This window comes from Leopardus geoffroyi, chromosome D4 (assembly GCF_018350155.1).
Source record: "Leopardus geoffroyi isolate Oge1 chromosome D4, O.geoffroyi_Oge1_pat1.0, whole genome shotgun sequence".
Taxonomy (NCBI): domain Eukaryota; kingdom Metazoa; phylum Chordata; class Mammalia; order Carnivora; family Felidae; genus Leopardus; species Leopardus geoffroyi.
The window spans coordinates 60,587,645-60,600,762 of NC_059342.1; the positions used below are offsets into that span (position 1 = coordinate 60,587,645).

General features: G+C 42.8%; 2 long non-coding RNA genes across 4 annotated transcripts in view; both read left to right on the forward strand.

Moving 5' to 3' along the window:
- LOC123592563 overlaps positions 1 to 13,118 on the forward strand; it is a 37,046-nt gene that overhangs the window by 21,775 nt on the left and 2,153 nt on the right. The gene's annotated exons all lie outside the window — the stretch shown is intronic.
- LOC123592564 lies at positions 2,075 to 2,499 on the forward strand. Its single transcript, XR_006709837.1, has 2 exons — positions 2,075 to 2,179; positions 2,361 to 2,499. It is a non-coding gene; the product is annotated as an uncharacterized LOC123592564 (long non-coding RNA).

Sequence of the window (13,118 nt, forward strand, 5' to 3'; positions counted from 1 at the left end):
CAGAGTCCTGCTACACTTTGGTTTGTCATACCACACCTAGAACATCATGCTGTGAGGACCATGTGAGTGGTATTTGAGAATGTGTACAAGAAAGAGCAAAGGGTATGTAGCTGTACCATTTCCTGGCTGTGTAATTAGGGGGTAGGGGTGGAAATCGCTCAGTTCTTTCTAACCCTCGGTTTCTTTACTTGTAAGACAAAAAAAGTAAAATCTCACAGGGATTCTGTGAGGATGAAAGTGATTGTGAGAGCTTCTTGTAAAATGAAAAGCACTGTGTAGATCGGAGTGCCATAAACTTGGGTGGTGTGCATAGTATTATTGGAGTGTTCTAATGGTGCACCTAGGCATTTTCCTAGAGTGCGGTTGGGTAGACAAATGAAGGAAGGGAAGATATTGTGCATTTATTTCTCTTAGCGTTCCTTCCTTGCTAAAATCCTTTTCCAAAGCTTTTGAATTCTTTTCAAAGAGTGTGGATCAAGCTTTGTTTTCCTAAGTGGGGAGGGAGAGTTTCTGGTTTCCTTCTCTCACAGTCTGTTGATGCATGATAAATGAGTTCTGTCTCTGCTAAAACAGATGCTGCTGTACTCACAGTGATAACACGGTAACCTGACTTTCAATTTAGTTTGTTCCAAAGTTCCTCCTCTGGCATCCTCCCCCAAGGCTTCTTTCTATTTCTAAATGTACAGACAAATAAGCATCTCTGGATTAGCTGTGAGTGGTGGTTTATGTGGGGAAGAACAATTCTGCTCCCACCTTGAGCCCCCATTCTATCTCTATCCTTCCTTTCCCCAACTTCCCAAACTCATACTATACTAACTTGACCTCTTCCCCCCGCCCATACCTCCTAGATTCCTTCACACCTGCAGTCTAGTTTTTCTTTCCGCATATTGTTTTCTCATGCCTCATCAGTGACTTCCTAGTGGCCCCTCCACAGTTCTCTCTGACCTCCTATAGCTCGTGATTCCTCCTGGCACTTGCACTCTCCTGGAAACCTGCCCTGCCCTTGGCATCTGTGGCGGTGCATTCTTCCCCTTTCTCCCTCTTCCTCATCCTTGCTCCCAGGCTTCTCTTTCACATCCCTAGATGTAGGAGGTATTTCCCAAGGATGACTCCCTGATCTTTTCTCTGTATACTCCCACCCTTCTTAGATGGTTGATCCAACTGTATCCCTTTAGCTATTATCTCTGTACAGATATCTTCTAAATAAATATCAGTCTGAGTTCTAAGCTCACGTGTTCTTGGATACCATTCATTATGGAATATCCCACTGCACCTCAAACTTAGCATAGCGAAAAAAGCAAATTTATCCTCCCTGTAAGACCAGTCTCCTCTGGTTTCTTTCTGCTAGGGTAGTGGCGCCACGTTCCTGGTCATCCAGCTGTAAACCTTCACAATTGTCCTGGCCTCTGCCTCCTCACTGGACACAGCCTCCAGCTGGGCACAGTTCAATGAATTTCGTCTTCCCAGTGTCCCACATGTTCATTCCCTTTTATCCTTCCCCATGCCACCATCCCAGAGGGGAACCTCAACTTCTCATTGGAAGTACTGGAAAAGCTTCCTAAATGGTTTCTCTGCTTCCATTTTCCCTCACCTTCCCCAGACTGTCCTGCACTAACAGCCAGAACATTCCCCCTATGGCTGACTCAGTACTGGCTCACTTGGTACTCGGTTCTACTCTTTGTAGAATACTGTAAAGTGTCAGTAATACTTGCAAGATAAAGACTCAGTTTTTCAGCCTGGCCTTTAAAACCAACTTCCCACCCTTCCCTCCCATTCCTTTCCTGAAAATACCCCCACACTGTTCTGATTAAACAGTGCTTTGCCCTCCCTGTTTGGCTGTGGCTCGTTCTAACACCCACAGTACCTTTATTCACACCTCCTGACTGTTCAGTGCTCCTCCCTGTGTCTGTCCATCCAGATACTGAGTGCCTCCATCACAAAGCCTTTGATGCCAGGTACTGAGTGCCTCCATCACAAAGCCTTTGTTGATGATGGTGATGATGATATGTTAGTCACTTTATAATAGGTACCTGAAATTTTACATATATTATCTCATTTCATTTGTCCAACTCGTAGTATCCCCATTTCACTGGTAAGGACATTAGTGGTTTGAAGAGATTAGGTTATATCCCAAGATCATATAAGCTCATAAATGCCAGAGTTAGGGCTCAAAACCAAGGTAGGCTGTCTGTAAAGTTCAGATTTTACCATTCTGTTCTACGACCTTTTCCTACCTAGAAGTGATCTCTCCTTTCTGAGCTATAATCACACTTGATTTGAACTTTTGTATGATAAATATCACATAATATTTTTAATTTTGTTGTTCACATGTATACATCTTTGCTACAATATTCATTCAGCAAACAGATAATGGACATTTATTGCCAGCCTCTTCACTAAGAATTGGTGACCTAGAGAAGAATGAAACAAAAGTCCTTTCCCTCAAGAAACTCAGTCTGATTGAGGACGAGAGACAACAAGTAAATCTGAATTATAATACAGTGTGGTAATTTTAATATTGATATTTCCAAATGTTCTGAGAGTAGAAAAGGAGTGCTAATTCTACTGCCACAGAAGTGGAAAGATAAGGATATTATATCGTGTACCCTACGGCTGTAATTCTTATTCAGAACTGCCATGGTATGAATTTGTACTGGTCAACAAGTAGAATTGGGGAAATGAAGAGGTTTTGTACGTATGTGATGGTATTGTGGGATTTCTTTCACTTCATAATTCATTTCACAATAATAATAGTAATAATAATAATAGTAGCCAATGTTTATTGAACACTTGCTTACTATATCCCAAGCACCATTTTAAGCACTTCATATATAATTAATTTAGTCTCTACAACATCCTTTAAGGTAAGTAACTATTGATATCCTTGTTTTATGGATGAAGAAACTGAAGCACAGGCATTGACCCTGTGCCATAAGTCACCCACCTAGTAAGTGGCACAGCTGGGTGGGTAGGATCTAGGAGACCATACATTTAACCCCCTTGCTCTCCTACCTCTCAATTTTACTTCTTTCACATTTAATAAAGTAGCAATATATATTATTTTCTTTTCCAATCCCCTCTCTCTTCTGTCTTCCCCTTTTCCCTCTCCCTCATGTTTTCCCTCTTTTTGCCATTTGTTGACTATCTATTCTGCCCCAAACAATGCAGGGTGTCAGGGATACAGAGGCAAATCTAAAATTTTTTTAATGTTTATTTATTTTTGACAGAGAGAGAGATAGACAGAGCCTGAGCAGGGGAGGGGCAGAGAGAGGGAGGCACAGAATCCAAAGCAGGCTCCAGGCTCTGAGCTGTCAGCACAGAGCCCAATGTGGGGCTCAAACTGACAGACTGTGAGATCATGACCTGAGCTGAAGTCGGATGCTCAACCGACTGAGCACCCAGGCTCTCCTACAAAGGCAAATCTAAAAAAACAGCATACACAGAAAAGTAAGGGAACACAGATGAGGAACACTAGCCATGATGGAGAGAGAGGGTCAAAGAAGTCTTCCTGGAATTGATGACCTTGAGCTTAGTTTTGAAGAGTGAATAGAAATTAACTATTGTGACACAGCAAGGCTGGGAGCCACAACCACAGGCTCTGGAGTCTGATCTATGTTCATTCCAATCAAGTTGTGTACAACCTTGGGAAAGTTACTTAAAATCTTCCAGCTTCAATCCCCTCATACATGGAATGGGCATCATAACACCTACCTCTCATGACTATTATGGAAATTTTAAATGATGAATTATGGAAAGCATTCAGCTCACAGCCAACCTTAATGCTCTGGCTGTTATTATGATTGTCCATAATCTCACTAGTAGTAAGCGAAATAGAACAGCTAGATAATAAGGCTGAGCAAAACAACAGAGTCATTTTCTGGATAAGGAAATGGAGATCCAGAGGGAGGCCTATGTCACACAGGCTTAGTGACGGTTGGAACTGGAATCTGGATCCTTCAAGAGTTCTACCGTTTTCCCTTCACTTGTCTGGTATTCTAAACTCTCCTGTCGATAAATCAGTCTATTTAACTCCCTGGCTTAATGAGTATTTCCCAAACTTTACAATTGTTGACATTCCCTATTTGTGACTTTTGCCACATTCTTGTAATAATGTCCTCTATATTATTACTTACTTAAAATTTTTCTTCAGATACCCTCATTTTTACTAAAAAATATCAAATGGACGGGGCGCCTGGGTGGCGCAGTCGGTTAAGCGTCCGACTTCAGCCAGGTCACGATCTCGCGGTCCGTGAGTTCGAGCCCCGCGTCGGGCTCTGGGCTGATGGCTCGGAGCCTGGAGCCTGTTTCCGATTCTGTGTCTCCCTCTCTCTCTGCCCCTCCCCCGTTCATGCTCTGTCTCTCTCTGTCCCAAAAATAAATAAACGTTGAAAAAAAAATATCAAATGGAAATTTTATATCACCATTATGAACAGAAAACCAATCACAGGCTTGTGGCATAATAAATTATATTTCATCTAAGGCACATTAAAATAAATACCAAACTATTAAAATAAAAGATGTTTCATCTAAATTATCTGCACGTCCCCAGTGGAATGTATACCACATCTTGGGAAATGCTGGCCTGTGTAATTAATCAGTGAACTCTTTTCATTTCATGGAACTTCTAGATTATGTCCAAATCTATCCTAAAGTGAAACTTCCCTTTGCAGTGGCTGGTTTATAACTCCGAAGGAAGAGAGCAAGACTCACCTCACTCCCTGGCCTGCTACTGACCCACTATTATTCGTATCGGCTACTTTTGTTGGTGTCTCTAGTTGAACAGTAGCCTCTCCTATTTTTGCTATTTCTTCATCCTCTTGAGTTTTAGCTACTCTGGCATAGAATACATACTAGAAGCTAACATGATGCTTTAGTTCCATTTATTTGGAAATTTCAACTCCCTGCTTCCAGTAGATTCTATCCCCTAGACTTGGAGTTTAGAGTTGGAATAACCTAGATGAGTCCCTACCTAAAAGGGACCACTGGTGATGAATTGCAACCTTCCAAATGGTCCCACCTCCAGTGCCTGCCAGAGGGCCTAGCACAGGTAAGCCTCCAGTAGTCATCACCGGAACCAATTGAGGTAGAGGTGACTTTGGCTAGAGGTGCTGCCACTAGGTGGACAGAGATGGCAACTGCACCATTCTCACCTGCCAATTAAGTCAGAGCTTTGGCTCCAGCACTTTCCCTGGCGGAGCCTGCCTGGCTCCCTCATTCTCTTGACACTCTTTTTTCCCCTCCCTCCAAGTCCTCCTCTGGGTGAGTGAGCACTGGGGATGTTTGCATACCAAACACTTGGCTAATTGATATTCTGTCACAATCTGCTCAACAAATGTTAGGTTTTTTGTGTTTGGGGTTTTTTGTTTTGCCTTTTGTGTATGTGTGTGTGTGCACATACACGTGTGTGGTGTGTGTGTGTGTGTGTGTGTGTGTGTGTGTATCACTTTGGTTGTATTTTAGCCAGGTTGGGGAAGGAAAAGAAGGAGTTACTCTGGAAGGCAGAAAATGTATTGCCAGGTCTTTCTTGCCTGGCATTCTCCTAAGTGGCTGTGAACGCCTTTAACAGATGGAGTTCAGGATATGCTCAGATCTGATTTTATCAGCATATATCCTGGGCAAGTTCAACGTGAGGATGAAGACTTCCTTTGTGCTTCTTTATGTGTATTGCCACTCTTTATTGTTAGTACACTCATCTCATTTTAAGGAAGCCAGCCCTGCTCAGCCATGATAGACACCTGTGTGGGAGTCACATAACAATGTCTGACACTCCACTGCAACAGGAGACATGGCAGGCCTGGCCCAGCACTTGGTAGTGGACCCCCCAAGCCCCCATCGGCAGGAAGCACATCTTATTCTTATATGTGAGTGCAAGATTGTTCTTGGTAATCAAGAGAGAAATTAAAACAAACCCAGACAGAATAGCCATCCTCAAAGACTGCCAGTAACACCCAGAATTGCCCATAATTCTTCTATCTGAAGGGCCTTAGGCTTCATGATGAAAACAGAAATAGGAGGTTATATGTTATTATTGATATGGCCTTTATCATTATAATTGGACACTTCACTTCGCTTCTCAGTAAACATTAACTCAAAGGAGCAACTACCACCCTGAACGGCGTGTGGTGCAGTGGATAGAGCCTGGACTCTTGGATCAGAAGATAAATAGAGTATCTATTTCCACAGAACTGCTATTAGCTTCTGTTTTCACCCAGTTCAGATGGGTGTACAATACTTCATTCTCATGCAAGGAGACTGGGGAGAATCCTGTCAGACAGAACTTAAATAACTTCATCGGTCCATCCAGTGAAGGCAGACTTTCCTTTCTAGAAAACCACACACCTACTCTGACTTATGGAAACATCCATCCCCATATCCCACAACCAAATATGGCACCGAAATGGATTTAGTCATCTCTCTGAGAGGAAAGAATAGAGTGAACCTTCACTAATCCAGGCAATTTAATTCCCCTTTAATGGGAATTAAATTAAGATCTCAATAATACATGATGACAGTTCTGCTTTCTAGTCTTATATAGAAATCATGCCTCTGGCTCTAAATCCCAGTTATCGCTGACAGAGGAAGTGAACCATTGATCAAGTAATAGAGTTGCCATGTTGTAGGGAGTAGAAGGAGTGGAAAGAAGAGATTGATGACCAAGTGGTGGAATAAATAAGTACTGGGCGTGAGACTTCTTAAGTCAGACAGGGATGCCAGGCTGGGCAGGAGGGATAGTTACTTGGGGAATTACGAGCAAGCTTGTAATTGTACTTTATGGAGTTATATGAACCTGGGACACAGTAAACACTAAATTTCATAGAATCTCATCGCTGGAAGAAACCTTTAATTTCATCTGGTCACATTTCCCAAGAGATGCCTGAGAGCCCTCTACAGACTTAGTTTACTAGAAAATGTTTCTGATTTTAAACAGTTTGCTAAAGAAAACCCAGCAGAGACTTTTTGAGTAACCCCCATTTGTTATAGTTCTGATTATTACTTCATGACCCTGGGAAAGTCACTTCATTTTTGTGGGCTTTTGCTCAAAACTGTGACCTCTCTGGCTATTAGTTTCTGCATCTATAAATAACAACCCCAGATCTCTCCTGCCTGCCCCTCAGCATGGATAACACGCTAAAGAAGACAACAGAAGTGGAAGTGTCTTGGTAACCATAAGGTATGGTGTACTTTTTAAAACATAAAGAGTGTTGCTATTACCTCTATATTCTCTCACCAGCGACATGCCCCATGCTGTACAAGAGTAGCAGTGTTTCATCCCTCTCCATTCTACGAGAGGTTTCCTCACCCTTGCCCATAATTCTTTTTATGGAGTTACCCACAGATGGGTCCCTACAAGAGCGTTCACCAAGGGATCCTGTGCTTTTTCATGACAAACAAGGAATGGGCTTGTGCCCATGCAGTGCCTGCCGCCTGCAGAAGAAGGGCCAGCATGCACAGGGGCTTTTGGCAGGAACAGCCATCTTCTTCCTCCTCCCCACATTCTTGACAAGGACCACCTGTCCACAGGCCTCTATCAGCATGGGTGAACCTTAATGAGCCCAGCAGTAGCAACCCACACAGAGAGAGGTTTCTCCTAGTCCTCAGTTTTCAGTCACAGTGGAACCTCATAATGGCACAGACTGTTGTTCATTTTAACAGGCATTTAGTAAGTGTTTGTTATGAGTCAGGTCCTGTGCTTGCCACGGGGGATACGAGATGAGTCAGACGTGCTGCCTTCCCCTAAGACCTCACAGTTTAGTGGGAGAAACAGACTCATGAGTGTCAAACACAGGATGTGTTATGACCAAAGCCCGGACGGTGTTCGGGCATAGCTGCTGGATCACTTCTTAAGTCAGGCTGAGGGCTCTGGGTTGACTTCTCAGAAGAGAAGAGATTTAAAGGGAACCTTCACAGGGGTGTAGAAATTCCCCAGGGGAAAGGGGGTGGGGTGGGGATTTCAGACAGCGGGAGCTGCAAGTACAAAGGCAGAGATGTGGGAGGACAGCTTGGTTCTGGGTAACAGGGAGGCTGGAGTGTGTGGTGTGATGCACACCAGGGAGTGAAAAGACTTGAAACCAGAAAGGTAGTGGGGGCCCAAGCAGCAGGCCTGTATGATGTCATGGGAAGCACCAAAGGATTTTAGGGAGGAGAATGTCGTGGTCAGGTAAGGTTCTTAGAGCAGTTAGGTCACAGTGTAAGGGCTGGGTGGGGAAAGAGAGGGAAGATAAATTAACTGAGAGTATTGCAGGAGGGGATGGATTCTAGAGAGATTTAGGGGGTAGAGTTGATAGATCTTATTATGAGAAGGTCTAAGAGCTTCTGGCACAGGAAATTAAAAGAGAAAGAAGGCAGACAAATTTTAGTGAGGGCCCACAGGTAAGATGACAAGATATCTTGCATCAACTTGACTTCCAACTTCTTGACTGCCCAGTCAAGATGGCCTATGGAATGTTTGTGGACAGGAGGTCAAAAGCTCTTTTTTACAAATGATTTTTAAAGCTGCAGAGGTGGAGTCAGCAGATTTGGCTGACAGAGCCAGTATTTCCTTCCTTCCTCTCTCATGCTCCACATGTCTTAGTCCCAAAACCAATTGCTTTGTCAAGGAGGATGTCTTCCCCAAATAGAAAAAGGCCACATTTTGGTTAAGGATTGGCAAATAGCTGTGCTAAGATCTCCTTGCTAAGTCCTATCTGGATTCATGCATTATTACTAAGAACTGTACAGCTCGGAATACTCTGCTGCCTATAGCATACAGTTACAGACCAAGCATGGGGCAAATTACCAAAAGAATTGATATTTGAGCTGGGTCTTGGAGGAAAGCAAAGGAAAAACAAATGCACTAAAATGATATCTTACCCGGTCTGGCACCTAGAGTGCTCTGAAGGTGGGCTGTCCGATAGAACTTTCTGCAGTGATGGAAATGTTCTTCCGTACTATCCAATAGGGTGACCACTAGTTGCATGTGGCTATTGAACACTTGATATGTGACTAATATGATTGAGGAACTGACTTTTTAATGTAATTCGTATTACTTTAAATGTAAATAGCCACTCTAGCTAGTGGCTATCATATTGGACAGCACAGCTCTGGAGTACATTTGGCATGCCCAGATTCTGTTTTACATGCTCATTCTTTGCTTCATTCTCCTTGTGACCCTCCCCTGTCCCTATTCTCGTCTGCCCAGTCCTTCCAGTTTGATGTACTAATTGGCTATCGTCCAGCTTCCAACATTGGTTCTGTTTCCTGGTTATTGATTTTCTCTCTCATCACAACAGATACCTAGATAAAGTAGGATTCAGAGAATCCTGTCTTGCCACATTGGGCCCTTCAACAGGCCTTATTCACTCCTTTTCCTTGGTTTCTTTTCTCAGCCACTTTAGCCAGTTGGTAACCTGGAATATTCTTGGATGTTTTCCCTCCCTGACAACCTGAGTTAGAGGATGGGACAGTTGGAAAAAATGGAGGGTGGGGAGGAAGGGTTATAACAATAAATACTTTGAATAAATACTTGGATTTGAGGTCTCTGTTAACAGGTAAAGGGCTCCATCCTGAGGCCTTTTCTGTTGGCCATTTTTAACTTTGATTTGTATAAAGATAGCAGTATCAATAGATTGATTACATTTGTGGATGAAAAGGATGGATTCAGAGTACAAAAAAAGGCTCTTGATAGGCCAAAGCATTTGGCCAAATTTAACAAGACGAAATGTAATGATGACAAATCCCAGATGCTGTGTTTGGGTCTAAATGGCTAATTACCTATGTACCAATGCACAGTTTAGAAAGCTTCGTGTTTTTTTGCTGATCATTAATCAGTGTTGGATACCAAGAAAGGTAATATACTCTGGGAAAGTACTATAGAATCCTATCCAGCAAGCAAGTTCTTATCCAAGAGAGATCTGCTCATTTCCATACCGATCAGACCACACCTGGATCATTGTTTCAGGTTCTGAGCTTGCACTTTTAAAAAGGTGGGGGAGGGGCGCCTGGGTGGCGCAGTCGGTTAAGCGTCCGACTTCAGCCAGGTCACGATCTCGCGGTCCACGAGTTCGAGCCCCACGTCAGGCTCTGGGCTGATGGCTCAGAGCCTGGAGCCTGTTTCCGGTTCTGTGTCTCCCTCTCTCTCTGCCCCTCCCCCGTTCATGCTCTGCCTCTCTCTGCCCCAAAAATAAATAAACGTTTGAAAAAAAAAAGGTGGGGGAAGGGGAGGGACATTGATAAACTAGCCACAGTGGTCAAGGGACAGGAAACCTATCATATATGAACTGGAACAACTGAGCCTTAGGAGAGCAGACCATAGGGACAGGGTCACTGTCCTCAGTCCCTGCAGGGCAGTAACAGAACAGAGAGCAGACATGCTTTAAGGGGCTCCAGAGGGCAGAGCAAAAAACAAATGAGTGAAAATTCAAGCGGACTTCAGCTCAGTGGGAGGAAAATATTTCCAATTGAACTGTGATTTTTGGCAGTTTAATCTACAGAGGCAGAGTCTGGTAGAGACCCTGGAGGAACAATGTTAAACATGCCCCAAAGCCAGTCTGCTCAAATATGGATTGTCTCTATTGTGATGGATGGCTCATTCAAATGTGTAGGCCCTATACTTGCTGACCCCGTTTAGCTTGCAGGTTCTATATTAAGTGTCAGATTCTTCTCATTCTAGCTCAGCATTCTAATTAAATAACCTTGGCTCCTTGCATGTGGAAAACAGGTTTCAAGCACAGAACCTCTAGCACCAAGCAGAATGGCAACATAATTTTAGCTCCTGAGCAAAATGGGTCTCACAATAGCGTCAGTACGGCATGCACATTAACATTTGAATATGCTGTATAATAAGCATGCTAATTACTCTGAGAATACTTGAAGAATAAAATCAGCCGTGATCATTAGAAGAGAAAGGGGCTAGCAATTTATAGCATGGCTGCTGCTTGATATTCAAAAATACATGACGGCTCTCCTCACAGGTAAAAGGTAATTACTGTGATTATAAACTGTAATGATAGTGGCAGGAAGTGATCAGAATTTTATTGGAAGTAAGGATGCAGTACACTTGTGTTTTTTGTTGTTCTTGGTTTCTTTTTAACCACATTCAGATTTTAATTTTTTTAATTTAATTAATTTTTTTTTTTTTAATTTACATCCAGGTTAGTTAGCATGTAGTGCAACAATGATTTCAGGAGTAGATTCCTTAGTGCCCCTGACCCATTTAGCCCATCCCCCCTCCCACAACCTCTCCAGTAACCCTCAGTTTGTTCTCCATATTTATGAGTCTCTTCTGTTTTGTCCCCCTCCCTGTTTTTATATTATTTTTGTTTCCCTTCCCTTATGTTCATCTGTTTTGTCTCTTAAAGTCCTCATATGAGTGAAGTCATATGATTTTTGTCTTTCTCTGACTAATTTCACTTAGCATAATACCCTCCAGTTCCATCCACGTAGTTGCAAATGGCAAGATTTCATTCTTTTTGATTGCCGAGTAATACTCCATTGTATGTATGTATATATATATATATATATATATATATATATATATATATATCTCACATCTTTTTTTTTTAATTTTTTCTCAATGTTTATTTATTTTTTTGAGACAGAGAGAGACAGAGTATGAACGGGGGAGGGTCAGAGAGAGAGGGAGACACAGAATCTGAAACAGGCTCCAGGCTCCGAGCTGTTGGCACAGAGCCCAACGTAGGGCTCGAACCCACGGACTGCAAGATCATGACCTGAGCCGGAGTCGGATGCTCAACTGACTGAGCCACCCAGGCGCCTCACCACATCTTTTTTATCCATTCATCCATCGATGGACATTTGGGCTCCTTCCATACTTTGGCTACTGGTGATAGCGCTGCTATAAACATTGGGATGCATGTGTCCCTTCAAAACAGCATACCTATATCCTTTGGATAAATACCTAGTAGTGCAATTGCTGGGTTGTAGAGCAGTTCTATTTTTAATTTTTTGAGGAAGCCTCCATACTGTTTTCCAGAGTGGCTACACCAGTTTGACTTATTACTAATAAAAATGTGTCCCCATTTGGTTGCTTGGTTCGTTTGAGCAGTTTAGATGTGAACCCATTGCTATATTGCTAATCTCAACTCTGCAGAAAACGGCTGGCAGGGTTTACAAGGGTGATGAGGAGCTGGGAGAGGGCGGGCCTCAGGTTGGACATGGAGCCATGATAATCACCTTGTGCTAGGTTAGAAGCTGTACTGGGGACCTGGTACCCCGTGCCTTGCATGACCTAGACTAGCAGTTCTCAACGTCTCATCTGCAGACCTCTCAGGGATCCTGCTGCTCTTTCAGGAGGTCCATAAGACCAAATTGTTTGTATAATAATATTAAGGTGTTGTCTTTCTCACAGTATTGAACAACTACATACTGTATGATTCAACTTGTATGAAATGTCCCAAACAGGCAACTCTATAGAGACAGAACACAGATAAGCCATTGCCAGAGATCAGGGGAGGCCAGAAGGGAGAGCAATTGCTTGATGGGTACAGAGTTTCCTTTTGGGGTGAGGAAACTGTTCTGGAACTAGGTAGTGGTGGTTGTGAATTTCCGAAATGTCACAGAATTGTATACTTTAAAATAGTTAAAACGGGGAGTGCCTGGGTGGCTCAGTTGGTTAGACATCTGACTTTGGCTCAGGTCATGATCTCACAGTTCATGGGTTGGAGACCCGTGCTGGGCTCTGTGCTGACAGCTCAGAGCCTGGAGCCTGCTTCAGATTCTGTGTCTCCCTCTCTCTCTGACCCTCCCCTGCTCACACTCTGTGTCTCTTTCTCTCTCTTTCTCAAAAATAAATAAACATAAATTTTTTTTAAATAGTTAAAATGGTGAGTTTTAAGTTACGTGAATTTTACAACATTAAAAAAAAAAAAAAAACGAGAGAGGGAGAAAGTTTGCAGATTGTCCCGCATAAGAAATTCTTCCTATGCAGAATTTTTAAGCTTCTTGAGGGTTTTCTAGTCATGGAAGTTCTCCTGTTTGTGAGGCCCTTTCAATAGCTATAATTCTTATAGTTAGGAAACATTTTTCTTATTTCCTGGACAAGCGAGGCTATTTAAAACCATTTCTTTGGACTTTGCCTAATGCTTTATCCTTTTGCCTTATCCTTTCTGTCAGCCTGGAAA